The following is a 16836-nucleotide window of genomic DNA, read 5'->3' on the forward strand; positions in this document are numbered from 1 at the left end:
TCTCTGCAGCGTGTGTATATTTAATATGACCTTGTTCATATAGGCATCTGTAGTTTGAGGTGTCGGACTTGGCGAGCTGTTAGGAATTCTTGGATGGTCGCACTCTGAGTTATTCTGGTTGAGTATTGAGAATTCCGTTTGTCTGCACTGGACGTGGACTGCATTGGTGCCTTCATGACTTTTTCACTGTTTGAAGGTAGAGGATAAAGATGATAAGGTGTTGAGGATCTGTTGCACTTGTACCTAGTTTGAGGCATACAACATTCGAGCATTTCCGGCGAATGGTCAAAACAAGGTCCTGTTGTAGTAACTGAGATCGTTCTGTAAGAAACAAAGAACGGGGTGACCTTGCCCACAGACCTGATGGAAGAGTTATTAGATAAGAGCAAGTGATAGTTGAATGATGCTATGTGTTCGGATATACGAGTCTCTAAACGGCAAGGCGAGATTTTTTTATTGTGGAAATTTATGCAACATATAGATAGTGATATTCGACCGCTAGCGACAACAGTTAAGAGCGGAAAAATAGGTACAAATCGAGCGCTGGTAGAATGTTGCAGCAATGGTAATAATATTTAATTCATGGTGGAGGTGGTAAATATGGACCATGCTTTGAATATTGGTGTAAGTGTCGTATGTGCTTGATGATCTGTATAAAAGTTTGAGTCTTTAATTGGGTTTGGTATTTCTGGTTGTGTGTAAAATTAATTTTACTGTTGAAAGTGCGAGAAAGATGAGTTGATTGGCGTTTAGAAAGAGGCTACGTTTGTAATTCGAAAAGAGGGGATGAGAATGGTAAATTGATCGATGGACATGGTTTGTGGGGTGATATATGAGTGTCAAGATAGGTATGAAGACGTTTGCGTATGTTGATGGTGGGACGGGTGTGAGTTTAGGTGCAGTGGGAGGTGTAAATTGGATCTTATTTAAAAAAAAAATGTTGTAAAGTAAGAATAAAATTGAGAAGGTATTAGATGTCTGGTCACACGACGAGGCGAGAGCAGGGATATGTAGTTATGTTTAGTTAAAGGGCTGTGTAATGTCGTGTGAGGAGCAATGCGCAGTGTGCTACAGTGTCATAGGAGGTAAAGACATGTGCTGCTATGATGTGTCTAGCGTATGGAGGCTGCGATTTGGAATTATGCTACGTTGATACAAAGTTGACTTTCACCCACGTTCGGTGGTCGCGGCTCGGGATTGTGACGGATCGCGGTCCTGGACGGACGTATGTGTGTGCTTTGACCGCTGACGACCACGTTGACTGCGCCAACTCACGCTTGCGGAGGGGCTGTGGGAGGTCTGAAATCAGACGTATGGGTGATTTCACGATCCTGTGGGCAGGGTGCGGTGTCCAGGCTACCTGTGCACGTCTGATGAGTTATTTTGCGAGTGGATCTAGAGGCTCTGCTATGCGTTATTAGGATAGTGTACGAGTACTGAGCGTCTGTACACATCTGTGTGAGGAATTATTTAGTACTAGTTTGCTATAGTGTGTACTAAAATTATGATTGGGTGCGTGTCAGTTGGCTGTGCAACATGGCCCAGGACACATCTGGGTGGGTGTTTTGTGATAGCGTGGTAGATATACTGTATCTACATCTACATCTACATCCTTACTCCGCAAGCCACCTGACGGTGTGTGGCGGAGGGCACCCTGAGTACCTCTATCGGTTCTCCCTTCTATTCCAGTCTCGTATTGTTCGTGGAAAGAAGGATTGTCTGTATGCTTCTGTGTGGGCTCTAATCTCTCTGATTTTATCCTCATTGTCTCTTCGCGAGATATGCATAGGAGGGAGCAATATACTGCTGGACTCTTCGGTGAAGGTATGTTCTCGAAACTTTAACAAAAGCCCGTACCGAACTACTGAGCGTCTCTCCTGCAGAGTCTTCCACTGGAGTTTATCCATCATCTCCGTAACACTTTCGCGATTACTAAATGATCCTGTAACGAAGCGCGCTGCTCTCCGTTGGATCTTCTCTATCTCTTCTATCAACCCTATCTGGTACGGATCCCACACCACTGGGCATTATTCAAGCATTGGGCGAACAAGCGTACTGTAACGTACTTCCTTTGTTTTCGGATTGTATTTCCTTAGGATTCTTCCAATGAATCTCAGTCTGGCATCTGCTTTACCGACGATCAACTTAATATGATCATTCCGTTTTAAATCACTCCCGTACTCCCAGATAATTTATGGAATTAACTGCTTCCAGTTGCTGACCTGCTATTTTGCTGCTAAATGATAAAGGATCCATCTTTCTATGTATTCGCAGCACATTACACTTGTTTACATTGAGATTCAATTGCCATTCCCTGCACCATGCGTCAATTCGCTGCAGATCCTCCTGCATTTCAGTACAATTTTCCATTGTTACAACCTCTCGATACACCACAGCATCATCTGCAAAAAGCCTCAGTGAACTTCCGATGTCATCCACCAGGTCATTTATGTATATTGTGAACAGCAACGGTCCTATGACACTCCCCTGTGGCACACATGAAATCACTCTTGCTTCGGAAGACTTCTCTCCATTTAGAATGACATGCTGCGTTCTGTTATCTAGGAACTCCTCAATCCAATCACACAATTGGTCTGATAGTCCATATGCTCTTACTTTGTTCATTAAACGACTGTGGGGAACTGTATCGAACGCCTTGCGGAAGTCAAGAAACACGGCATCTACCTGGGAACCCGTGTCTATGGCCCTCTGAGTCTCGTGGACGAATAGCGCGAGCTGGGTTTCACACGACCGTCATTTTAGAAACCCATGCTGATTCCTACAGAGTAGATCTCTAGTCTACAGGAAAGGCATTATACTCGAACATAATACGTGTTCCCAAATTCTACAACTGATCGACGTCAGAGATATATGTCTATAGTTCTGCACATCTGTTCGACGTCCCTTCTTGAAAACGGGGATGACCTGTCCCCTTTTCCAATCCTTTGGAACACTGCGCTATTCTAGAGGCCTACGGTACACCGCTGCAAGAAGGGGGGCAAGTTCCTTCGCATACTCTGTGTAAAATAGAACTGGTATCCCATCAGGTCCAGCGGCCTTTCCTCTTTTGAGCGATTTTAATTGTTTCTCTATCCCTCTGTCGTCTATTTCGATATCTACCATTTTGTCATCTGTGCGACAATCTAGAGAAGGAACTACAGTGCAGTCTTCCTCTGTGAAACAGCTTTGGAAAAAGACAGTTAGTATTTCGGCCTTTAGTCTGTCATCCTCTGTTTCAGTACCACTTTGGTCACAGAGTGTCGGGACATTTTGTTTTGATCCACCTACCGCTTTGACATAAGATCAGAATTTCTTAGGATTTTCTGCCAAGTCAGTACATAGAACTTTACTTTCGAATTCATTGAACGCCTCTCGCATAGCCCTCCTCACACTACATTTTGTAACGTTTTAGCTTTTATTTTTGCTATGATGAACGGTGCTAATGCTAGCCAATGAAAGCGGGTTGAAAGCTGTGATCTGTCTGAGGAAGTTAACCGTGGATTACTGGGCAACTGTTTCATCAGGTATCTAGTCCAGGTTTACCAAATTCCCAAACAGACTAACATTAATGATAATCTTTTAATAGTCATACAACAACCGGTAATATATATATATATAAAAAGGAGAATTTAAATAAAAAGAAAGAAATCAGTTTATATCTGGAAATTTATTTTTAAGATTGGTCATGAAATTTAAGCATATTAAATTTTATTCGTAACAAGCTGGTGCCTTATTTAGGATGGTGCAAATCTTACGGAACACATCAAATTGGGAGTCTGCATACAACACTGCATTCATAAAACAACACACAAAGAACGTTGAAACGCATGCAAGAGAAAGTTAACCACTACAAACAGATTCAAATTTTTACCCAAAGAAATTACGTTCGTAGCACAATCCTGTCCGTCATGTAATTACCACACACTGGTATACTAAATTCATATTAACTCTTTGTGAAATCTTCGCGAAAAGAATAGCTGAGGGCTACTTTGATGATTACACCACATGCTTCACGAGGTCAACTTGGTTTACACAAAGCGTATAACTCCACAATAATTTTGATAATTAAAATAAATTAGATCGAAAAGCAAATTACAAAAGAAAAACCTCGAACTGGTTACTAACGTCTTACTGTTAACCTGACGGGTCAAACAGTTATATAAGCACGTGGTACTGGTCTCACAAAGTACACCCCACGTGGGTTGAACATAAAGAAAAGTTGCTATATTGAAAATATTGCCAAGACGAGACGTTATAATCACACAAGCATTCGCATTTAAGATTGATCTTAGTTAGAGTTACCGACTAACACGTGGTTCCACTTTACTCATAAAGTAGTGACAAAGCAACTACCGTAAAATAATATGAACTTCACACGAGAATTACACTACGCTGCAATTTAAGATAACCTTAGATATTTTAGAGCTAACCCGAAATAAAGGTGATTAAATTCTCAATTAGGCTGAACTTAACAAATCCATTGTCCTACGGACTTAGCAGACACGCGCTTAGCCAGAGATCTTACCATTTCAGACGCTCGCCACCGCCAGACTGCAACTGCCTACTACCGAGCATGCTTCCTGAGGGTGGCTCATAAAGACAAACGGAAGGGGCCAGAGGGGCAGCTTCCTATACCAACATGACAACAGACGGCCAGGAGCATACTAAGAATAGAAACGTCTCTGCTTTTAGAAAGCGTAGCTACCTGTTCCGACGTTGATCCTACTGTTCTCTAGCAGACAGCCTTGTCTGCTACCCTCAAGCATGCAACTACAAACACATTGATCATTCATCCTCTCACACAGAAGGGAAAGGGGATGACAGTATCTTATCATATACAGTATATAACAGAAAGCGGATGTAGGTTCCGTATGAGACTGTGTGACATGAATTACATATAAACTGTGTTTTAAAGTGTAGTAGTGTGACAGATCGTTCTTGTTTACGTGTAAAAGTAACATGTTCCACTACTCAGTCTCCTCCCAGATAGTCAGAAACGCCACAGTAAATTTAGAAGAGGAATTTATTCCATAAATGACAGCAGATTCAAGAAATCAAACATGAAAGGAATCCAACAGAGACCTTTCATAACCCCAACGCTCCGGGAAAAGACTGTGCAGGGAATTTTCTGGCCATGCTAGGACATTCCCAAGCAGGCTTCTCACACCCTACTTAAACCAAAAGTGTAAAGAAAAGGCAAAAGGTCACCAGCTACTTGCTAAAACACAATAATTTCAACAAATCTTTAAAATCTACTAATTTCAAACAGAAAAAAAAGAACACAATCTGTGACACCTATTTAAAAAATAGTGTAGACCTAATTCGGTCAGCAAGTAAAAACAATGGTTCCTGTGTCATTAATATGAAAACAATTGCTGGTTGTTACCCTTATGGAGTTCACCAGTATTGGCTCATTGCAAGAGCCAACTGATGACAGGAAAATTGATGACTGTTTATTAACAAGTAAAATTTATGAAAATAGTAAAGGTGCCACAGCAATTAAAAAAAGAACGTGAAATAACGTCAGTATTATAAAGCAGAACATTACAATGCACAATCCCCAAGAGCAAAAAAATGATAAGAGTAAAAAAACATGTTTTACAAAGTGGTTATCGCAAAAAAAATTCTATATCTTATAAAACTAATAATTTGTAGAATTAACATAACTATGTGGCATTAATTTAATCACTCTACTATATTTCAGTTAGTTAGCAAACAATGAGCACTGTGTCATTATACTGAAAATACAATTGCCTGCATCTCGTGGTCGTGCGGTAGCGTTCTCGCTTCCCACGCCCGGGTTCCCGGGTTCGATTCCCGGCGGGGTCAGGGATTTTCTCTGCCTCGTGATGGCTGGGTGTTGTGTGCTGTCCTTAGGTTAGTTAGGTTTAAGTAGTTCTAAGTTCTAGGGGACTGATGACCATAGATGTTAAGTCCCATAGTGCTCAGAGCCATTTGAAAATACAATTAATTATGTGATTGTTACCCTTAAGGGGTTCCTCACTATAAATATGCCCCATGCAAAAGCTAATCGATCACAGTCCAATGACTGATAAACGAAGCAATGCCACTTGAATGAATTTACAAAACAAAATAACACAAATCTAATACATCACACAAGAACAAAAATTGATCAATAAAACAGTACAACAGTCAACATCTAATAAAAACACCAATAAATAAAACACCTGCAAAATACAAGAGTCAAAGTCTAAAAAAAAATAGAACACCAGCAAAATATAAGAGTCAGAGTTTAATAAACACCAATAAATCGAGTCCCTGCAAAACACACGAGTCAAAGTTTTTGTGACAGAAACACACGTATATGCATTGAACTAAGAACCGTATAATCACTGTTCACTGATACACTCACTAGTTCTACTGTTCCGAGGCACAATATAAGGGGTGGGGGAGGGGGGTTCGTCGCCGCAGCTGTCAGTAGGAATTTTGTCCATCTGTTGCGTGTGATCCCGCCGTCTCTGCCCTCTCATGAAGTTTCTCTTGGTGGTCTGTGTCACGTACATCTCGATTTGGTTCCATGTTTGTGTTGTGAAATTTGTGCGGTATCCTCGATTGACACGCCAGGTTGATATTCTTGGGCAAGGATGACACTTAATGGCTCTTCTTTGTGTCACCCTTAGCGACCAGAGAACATCGAACCATGATTTACTGTCGCTTGACAGTAGGCATCCGTCAGGAAATGTTGATAGGCGTCGTTGAAGTCTGCCAGTTTCTCTGGACAGTACCTGTCAAAAAGGCTCCACGCCCCTTGTGTTGTTTCTCCGCGGCCGTCTCGTCACGGTCACGTGCGTGTGGTGCGTTGCCAGCAGATGGATTTCCGCGCGGTGGACCGCTCGCCCATCTCAGGTCATCGCCTTGAGGAAGGGTCGCCCGGGGCGGCCGCCCATTAGCTCCAGGTACAAGGGAAAGTGTTTGCCGCGTGCTCTTCTTTTGTGGTCGACCGCGCTCCCGAAGTGGCCCGGTTGACAGCGTCCCCCGCTGGGAAACCCGCCAGTTTACAACTAGTCTGGCTGCTCCCGCTGTCTCGTAAGAGTTTAGCCGGTTCGCTTTCACGTTTTCAACTGCATTCACAGAAAATTTTTTTATCGTAGTTATGTGATTACACAATGTCATACATAATACCACTTAGTATTGTCTTTCACAATTTTTAAGAACAAATGTGAGACTTAATTTTTTTTAATAAAAAAAATTAGATGAATCAACAATATAAAATAAAATTTAAATGACTTGACAATGTAAAAAAAATAAAAGTGAAATGACTTGACAATGTAAAAAATTAAAATTAAATGAACTGACAATATAATATTTAAATCCACATCACTAATGTGGTTCACTTACGTTTTAATAAATCAAGTGCTACTTATTAATTCACTAAAATGAATAGGATTATCCCTTGTGCAAGTATAGGTCAGGACAGCATAGGGTTCACATGTTATTTACACATACACACATGCACACCTGTTGTCTATTCTACATACTAACTACCCATAAACATGCATTACTCATAATTCTACTTCTATCCACTACTAGTTAAGCCAACAAGCTACTTCAATGCTATTTCAACACCGTGTATATACCAATACAACAATGTTCTAATTCGTCCTCTTCTTGACGCTCGCGGCATACGTCTTGTCACATGATAAATATGGAGAAACTTTCCTTAAACATACACAGTAAAAAGAACAACGGTCATTTACACGCCAAAACATTTATACCAGTTCACACACCTGAAAAGAGACTCACAATTATACATTTATCATACTCATATATTCACACGCAAAACAGTAAGAAAATTTCATCTAAAATTACGTTATCACAAGAATTAATCACACAGATGGCTCTGAGAACGGTAAAGATGTCTGTACTATACAGGTTATACTACATTTTCTTACCCATTTTGCTGCGATTTCGTTCCTTCTTTAAGTTACCTTTTGCTTCCAAATCAGTTATTTCGCCTGTGGTGGTTATTCTGGATTCATTTCTCATGAATGGCAAAATTGTGGTCACCTCTATTCTGTAAAACAGTATCATCTTAACATATTGAACTTCCAACAGACACAAAAGATTCGAATCCTCCTGTAGTTTAAATGACAAATGTTTTGCTTCATCCTTATTACCTTAAACCAAGCTTTCCTTCGATCCTATAATCAAAATTATTTAATCATCCTCTACCTTCAAGAGGGAAACTTCCTCAGTACAAATCATATAGGCTGCAGTGCATCCCGCACCAGCGAAAACAGTAAGCTGTAATGCTCACAGCATCAGCAAAACACATAAACGTCGCTTTTCTGGGACAAGTATTAACGCAGAATAATTTTTCAGGCTTTGGCTCAACATCAATCAAGACTACAAAAAGGATCCACATTTCCGTTTGTAAGTAGGCTGTTTAGGTTTTTTTTATTGGTAACGCCACCTCTGTATAGAAAATCACTGGCTGTGCGGTGTGCAGTCTGTGGCTGCTTTGCATTGTTGTAATACTCGCCACTGTAGTGCTAGGCAGCTGGCTGTGATTAGCGCGTAGCGTTGCGCAGTTGGAGGTGAGCCGCCAGCAGTGGTGGACGTGGGGAGAGAGATGGCGGAGTTTTGAAATTTGTCATGAACTGCTATATTTATATATGATGATATCAAGGTAAATACATTGTTTGTTCTCTATTAATATCTTTCATTTGCTAACTATCCCTATCAGTAGTTAGTGCCTTCAGTAGTTTGAATCTTTTATTTAGCTGGCAGTAGTGGCGCTCGCTGTATTGCAGTAGCTTGAGCAGCGAAGATTTTTGTGAGGTAAGTGATTTGTGAAAGGTATAGTTTAATGTTAGTCAGGGCCATTCTTTTGTAGGGAATTTTGAAAGTCAGATTGCGTTGCGCTATAAATATTGTGTGTCAGTTTAAGCACAGTCATTGTATATAATTGTTCAAAGGGGACGTTTCATATGTCGACCCATAGCCTAGGATACCTCACTGGAATCTTCTGATTTTTTCTTGTAGTTTGTGTAATTAGTGTAGATTTTGTTTATTGCTAGCGCGTAATTGTAGAGAGAATCTCCTTTGTAGTTGCAGTCTTTCATTGTTGTACAGTAAAACAGTTGTGGCATGCATGTAGATTTGCACCAAGTATTTCGCAGCTGCAATTAACTAGATATTATTTTCAGTGCTATGTTAATGTGTTCTCTTGTTTTTGCTCTTCAAATTGTGCTTTTCTGTGTTGTCGTGTGAAATATTGTGACAATAATGGCGTGTGAAAAACGTAACACTAGGCTCCAAAGCAAACTGAGAAATAATAGTGACGACGAGCGTAGCTTGCCAGCACCACTGTGTAATGAATTAACAGACGTTCAAAGTAGTAATTTGGTAACTGTGCATAGGGAAATGGAGCGGGCTGCAAACAATGGCGTAGGCAGTGAAACAATTAGTGAGCAGGGAAGCATTATCGATCGATCGGTCGGCAATAGCTCGGCTCAGGAATCCGAAATGACACGACACGATCTCGCAAATACTGTAGATTCAGGTTTTGGATCCTCACCGTTTTCTCAAATAAGTCAAGACACATTTTCTGCTTGTCAAAATGTGAATGTTTCCGGTGCAAATTCACTGCCGAAAAGCACTGAGGAACATGTTCCAGACACCAGTGCATTGTTATTACAATTAATACAACAAATGGGACAAACACAACAAAAGCTTCAAAAGTTAGACACAATGGAACAATACCAGAGACAAACACAGCAAAAGCTTGAAAAATTAGACACAATGGAACAATACCAGAGACAAACACAGCAACAGTTAGACACAATGGATCAAAATCTTCAAAAGTTAGACACAGTGGAACAAAATCTTAAAAAGTTAGACACCACACTTGAACAAACACGTGACGATTTAACTACTGAGTTACATAACATTGAATCGAAATGTCAAAAAGTCTGTAATGACGTAAAAACTCAAATTTGTGAGCATTTCCAACCTATTTTTTCGCGTCATGAAAATGCATTACAGAATCACGAAGCAGCCATAAAAGAACTGCAAACCATTGTTCATGAAAATCATGAGACCTTGTGGGCTAAAATTGACTCAGTTGCATCTACCGATTCAGTTACGCAACTTGCAAAAACTCAGGAAAACTTGAAGGACACAGTAGATTCGATTTCAACACAAATGGACACTCTGAAACTTGGTTCAGAAAAACACACTGAGGAAATGTGCTCACTATCGGAGAAAGTAGCCGAACTTTCGGATCAGGTCACTAACTTATCTACAAAGGTAGATGATGATCTGAATGACACAACACCTGTAGCCCTCACTGACACTGAAGAGTACGAACAAATTAGAAAATTCAAACAAAATCAAAATCAAATCAATACACAGTACAAAAGAGAAATCCGGGAAGTACAAGATCAGTTGGCACAAGTAGTACAAGAATTACGTATTTCAGAGGACACTCGCGCTCCAACACGGGAAGAGGAACTTAGAAATACGGAAAATCCACAAAATAATAACATAGGGCATTTCGGAAATTATGAAAGAAATTGGCAATGTGCACCGAATTTTGAGATGGAACCGCCGACACGACGTAACAATGACCGATATGCTACTCGCTGACACGATGATTTTGACTATAAGCTGTTCATTACTACACGTAAATTCAAAACATTTAAGAATTCTGCCAACGACATTCATCCACAAGCGTGGCTTCATCAATTCTCTCATTGTTTTCCTCCCAACTGGTCGTTAGAACACAGATTAGAATTTATGTGTGGCTATTTAGAGAATGAACCAGCTGTAAGAATGCGTTCGGTCATTCACGATTGTCATAGTGAAGGAGAATTTTACCATGCCTTCCTCTCAGCATATTGGTCTCAAGCCACACAACACCGAGTAAAACATGGCATCATAATGATGAAACATTTCGAACAATCTGAATTCTCCAGTCTTGTCAAATATTTTGAAGACATGTTGCACAAGAACCAGTACCTGTAAAACCCATACAGCCCCTCAGAACTCATCCGCATTTGCTTAATCAAATTACCTGAACATTTACGACATATTATTTTGGCAGGACGTTGCAAAGACGACATTGAAGCATTTCAAGGACTCTTACAAGAACTGGAAATTGACACTGACAATCGCGGAACGCACGAGCACAACAATTACAGATCACATCCGTCGCAATTCCGCGATGAAAGAAATAATAACTGGACGCGACAAGGCTATTCTCACAACACAAATCGTGACCAAAACAGACACCATCCGTATGACAACCGTTGGCAGAGTAGTAATAATTACAGGGAAAGATCACCTCTCCGCGGTAATGATTATCACAGAGACAATCAGGGGAACAGACAATATGGAAACCAAAACAGTTATTATTACGGGAGACAGAATAACTTTAGACGCAACGGTCCAGCGCACAGTTACGATTCAGGGAGAAATTCTCCACCACATGACCGACAAGAAAGAAACTATGGCATCTACCGACATGACGACAGACGATATGATCGTAACGACAGACCTGAATTGCATCAGAACTGGCGTGATTCAAACAGAGCAGGGCCCTCTCGAGGAGGTGAATTTGTAGAAGTTAGGTCTCCAAATCCCAATAACGACGCGCACCAACAAAGAGACAGACAATGACTCGCACCGCAGGCTGCCACATGCGCCGGCTGGCTCAGAGAAAAATAACATAGACGCTAACCTTGAAAAAAATTCCAGTATTCTTTACCGACATACACCGCATGACAATTGCATTCAAGTTCAAACTCTGAGTACTATGAAGAGTAAAGAATTTCACCACACTTCACATATAAAACCGTTTATTGAAAGATAATCTGCTTTTTGACTTTGTCTTTGCTATATAACTTTTCACTTTACATTACTAGTATGCTTTGTAAGACTTAAGAAACTGTTAACATGCAACAATGATTTGAAGTTAAATATCCAGTCAAGAACCAAGAGCACTTATTTAAACAGAAATTACGAATGCATTATTATAGTGAACAGATGACACAGTGTTATTGTGTGTGTACATTTTTGCTTGTTAGTTGCACGATTACATAACGAATATAAGGCTTACATATTTAGAACATATACTGCTAATGAGATTTTAATCCAACATTTTGTTTTACTTAAAAAAACATTCTGGATTTAAAGTGTTTTCTGAGAGATACCAGATGACACAGAGGTTAGTTTATGTGACAGCTACACGATTTTTATCACGACGCTACTAATGAGTGACAATTTACAATGTTGCTTTTGCGGTGTATCTGTTTTATATCTGCACAATTTTTCTGAATTCTTCTGGAAAGAAAAACATGTTTTAGTAGTAACTTTTGTGGTATAGCAACAATGAGACAGCCTTTTTCGTGGCACAACAATATGTTACAGTACAGTACTTTCTTCATCACAACAATAAGCGTAATAACTACGATATCTATACACAAAGCATTTCACTTTTGTTTATCATTAGGTAAGTACATTGACTTCTGCAGAACTTAACTTTCGGAGGACGATAACTACGAGACTTTCACAGAGGTTATCTTACAACATGACGCACAGTTTAGCGCTACAGTACACGTATTTGAGTGATTAATTTCGCACTTAAGACATTTATTTTTTTAAGATATTTCAAGTACAATGATACAAGGGTTTTCCGTGATACATTTCATTCCATTGCTGTAATCTGTAACTTCCGAGGGTATAATTACATTAATCCTCAGGGGGGTACACGCTTACTTTGTGTACCATGTGTGTGGCAACCACAAGGAACCCTAGCTAATATGGTATTTGCTTATACAACTTTACACATCGGTACCATATTTCTCTAACACACAATTACATAGCTATCTGATCATTTAACTGAGAGATCAACTTTTTTACTACATCAGTGACAGATGTTTACGTAATTACACAGTTGGATAACTTCACACTTATGAAATTGTATTTTGTCTGTACTTTGTGAACCGTTCATATTTTTTCGGAACCATTGTGATACTATGAGAGCTTTGAACGATGTATTTGATATGAGATCATGATATTTAAAGTACGTTTGAGGTAGATGACACTATTGAAATGAGCAGAGAATTTTTTTTAGGTTTTAAAATACTCAGGAAGCTACGACGATTTTGAGAGTTGACTGAGGTGTTATGATGTTATTTTTATGACGACGATGTGTATTATGCTGCTGAGGTATGTTTATGGTCAAGAAGCTGATGCTATATGAGGAATTTGATTATGCTACATGTCTGTTATGAGGAAATATTGAAGAAGTGTCGACGAATATGTATATGTGTAATAAGGTAAGGAGTAATGAATTAGGGACTCTGCTTTGTGGAAAAGGATGTTGGAAACCAAGAATCGTATTTTAGAATTATGAAATGTGTGTAAATGCGTGAATGTATCACAATGCCGGCGAAAATTTTTTAGACACTGTTATATTCATAAGATTTTGTTTCTACACATTTGTAACCAAATTCTCAACCTGTGAATTTTTTTTTTTATGAGACTGTCACTGTAGCGAAAACTGCTGTCGTCAATATTTCGGTATGAAAGGTAAGTGACCGTGACGTAATTCGTTGTGAGCGGCCAGGTGTGCCAGCCGCCTTGAGAAAAAGCCATTAGGTGGTAGAAAAAAAAGGGGGAGGCCATTATCCTCGCTATTGACATTCCTTTGTAGAAAGCATCGTAAATACGACATGCTAATAATAACTTGGAAACATTTTTACATCTGCACACCTGATTATGACAAGCGTCTTTCTACGAGAGTTGAGAGATTTTCTGTACTACCTTATGAAATGCCCTATGGCTAATGAATGATGTTTCATGCCTTCCTTTGTACATATTTACTCATTTTGTTTAATATCTAGTTTCTAGCTGCACTGCAGCATTGGTTAAAATAAAATTTAATATATGTACTAATGTAGTTATTTTATGCCTACAGATCGAGTCAATAAGAAATTTATGATCTACTTCCAAGAAAACGAGGGCACATAAATAGACATTTCTCTTCACAGGAATTGCATAAATAATTTCTTTACGATTTGGTAACTTATCTGCTAGTGTAAGTTCTCGTGATGCATCACTTAGTGTTAAGATGTGACATAGGTATTAGATATGGCCATTTTTAGTGTAATACTTTTTCTGCTTGAACTTTGTCATGTTTAGGTATAAGTTATGCTGTTTGCCAGGCATAGTGCTACTGAATTTTAATTTGTGTTACTCTGCTAAGCCAGATTTATTTTTCTTGTTTGCTGCACATTGCCTTACATTAGTTGCCGGCCGAAGTGGCCGTGCGGTTAAAGGCGCTGCAGTCTGGAACCGCAAGACCGCTACGGTCGCAGGTTCGAATCCTGCCTCGGGCATGGATGTTTGTGATGTCTTTAGGTTAGTTAGGTTTAACTAGTTCTAAGTTCTAGGGGACTAATGACCTCAGCAGTTGAGTCCCATAGTGCTCAGAGCCATTTGAACCTTACATTAGTTGTAATATTGCAATTGCTTCGCTAATTTCTAAAATGCTGCTTGCTTTGCAAATCTGCACTTTTTTGTCATTGCTGTTTGCGTTAATTGTTTTATGTGCTGCTGCATTGCCTCGTCCCTTAGTTTAGCATCTGAGCTCAGTAGATTTAAGTTAGCTTAAGAGGGGGTAGACTATATAAGAAACTAACTATGATGAATTGGAAGCAATGCATTGACAAGGTATATAAAAAAAGATTTGGGCCAAAATGAGTATTGTACAATGAGAAATAATTATTTTGAAAGAAATATGAATAGAATACAGGAAGGAGGTTTAGATAGGACTTTTTGGCAATGATGATGAATGAAGGGAGATCTCCAAGAAGTAAAGAAAGTTTTGTTTGCAAAATACTGCAGTAAAACAAACCCTGTCCTTTCCTTGTATTATTCCGCTATGTGTTTGTGTACCCTTGTGTATTTGTTTTCTTCCTGTCTCTGTGTAGTTTCATAGAATTTTTTCTTCTTCTAATACTAAGCTACATTCACTATGATGAGGAATACTGTTATCCTCAAATATAATTGGCATTAATAATATGTTATTTTCTTTGTAAAGGTGTTTAGACATTATTTATTCTGTTCTGTTTTAATGCTCATGTGTAAAGTTGATGTTTCAAAAGTTATTCTGATCTTTTATGTATGTACTCATGTCATAATTCCTGTAACACTGACGTATATGTTATTTCGATTCTTTTTTAAAGCCTGTATTACAAATGTTCTCTGTATTGTTATGTTCTTTAATGATGTATTTTGTACCTTTGTAATTGTATTCTCATGTTATAAAATTGTAATTGTCACCAGTTCATCATATTATTAACTTGTAAGTTACATTTCACTGCACACGTTTCTGTTGGTCATAGTATATGGACAATATGTGAGAAGTAGGGACTGTTAGTGTTTGCACGTGTGTTAATAATTCAGCAAGGGACTGGTTAACAGCATTGCTGGTTCTAAGGACAATTCCAACAACTTTGTGAGTGCACAAGTGGTGGTTATGGACTTGCTATATTATCCGCAAGACTCTTCAATGGTGATTGTGCACCTGCACAGTCACAACAGATGGCTGCTGGCCATCTCTACAAGGACTGCAGTGGGTCTGCACCTCTGGTGGCCCACCAGTACCATTATCTCTACAAGGACTACAATGGGTCTGCGTCTTTGCTGACTCACCAGTACCATTATCTCTACAAGGACTACAGTGGGTCTGCGTCTTTGCTGACTCACCAGTACCATTATTTCTACAAGGACTGCAGTGGGTCTGCACCTCTGGTGGCCCACCAATACCGTAATCTCTACCAGGACTACAGTGGGTCTGCTCTGTGATGACCTACCCACCAATACTCTTCAAAATTTCGACTGACTCCGCTGTGGGTTTACTCTGTTGTGGCCCATTACCTGTCTGCATGTAAAGTCAGCACTGTCTTTTCGTTGGAAGGACAACAATACTTCTTCAATACTGCATGGAAATCCACTACTTCTGTGTGCATTTTCTTTTACTGCTCAGACTTTGAGAAAAAGACTGATATTTTACTGTGATGAACGATTAGGACTGTCTTTATGGACTGTGAGAAAATTTTAGCTTTTGACCAACATTGTATCAATAAGTGTGTGCATTTGATTTCTTTGTTATTGTAATTATGAAAAATTTTTTCAAATCTGTATTGGGCACTGCCCAAACCAATTTGTAAAATTTTTTGTGGGGAGCATAGGGGCTATGTAAGTAGGCTGTTTAGGTTTTTTTATTGGTAACGCCACCTCTGTATAGAAAATCACTGGCTGTGCGGTGTGCAGTCTGTGGCTGCTTTGCATTGTTGTAATACTCGCCATTGTAGTGCTAGGCAGCTGGCTGTGAACAGCGCGTAGCGTTGCGCAGTTGGAGGTGAGCCGCCAGCAGTGGTGGACGTGGGGAGAGAGATGGCGGAGTTTTGAAATTTGTCATGAACTGCTATATTTATATATGATGATATCAAGGTAAATACATTGTTTGTTCTCTATTAATATCTTTCATTTGCTAACTATCCCTATCAGTAGTTAGTGCCTTCAGTAGTTTGAATCTTTTATTTAGCTGGCAGTAGTGGCGCTCGCTGTATTGCAGTAGCTTGAGCAGCGAAGATTTTTGTGAGGTAAGTGATTTGTGAAAGGTATAGTTTAATGTTAGTCAGGGCCATTCTTTTGTAGGGAATTTTGAAAGTCAGATTGCGTTGCGCTATAAATATTGTGTGTCAGTTTAAGCACAGTCATTGTATAAATTTTTCTAAGGGGACGTTTCACGTTCCCTTCTCCATTTGCTGGAAAACTGCTCGTATTTGACTGCCACAATAA

Source organism: Schistocerca nitens, chromosome 7, assembly GCF_023898315.1.
Source record: "Schistocerca nitens isolate TAMUIC-IGC-003100 chromosome 7, iqSchNite1.1, whole genome shotgun sequence".
NCBI classification, from domain to species: Eukaryota; Metazoa; Arthropoda; class Insecta; order Orthoptera; family Acrididae; genus Schistocerca; species Schistocerca nitens.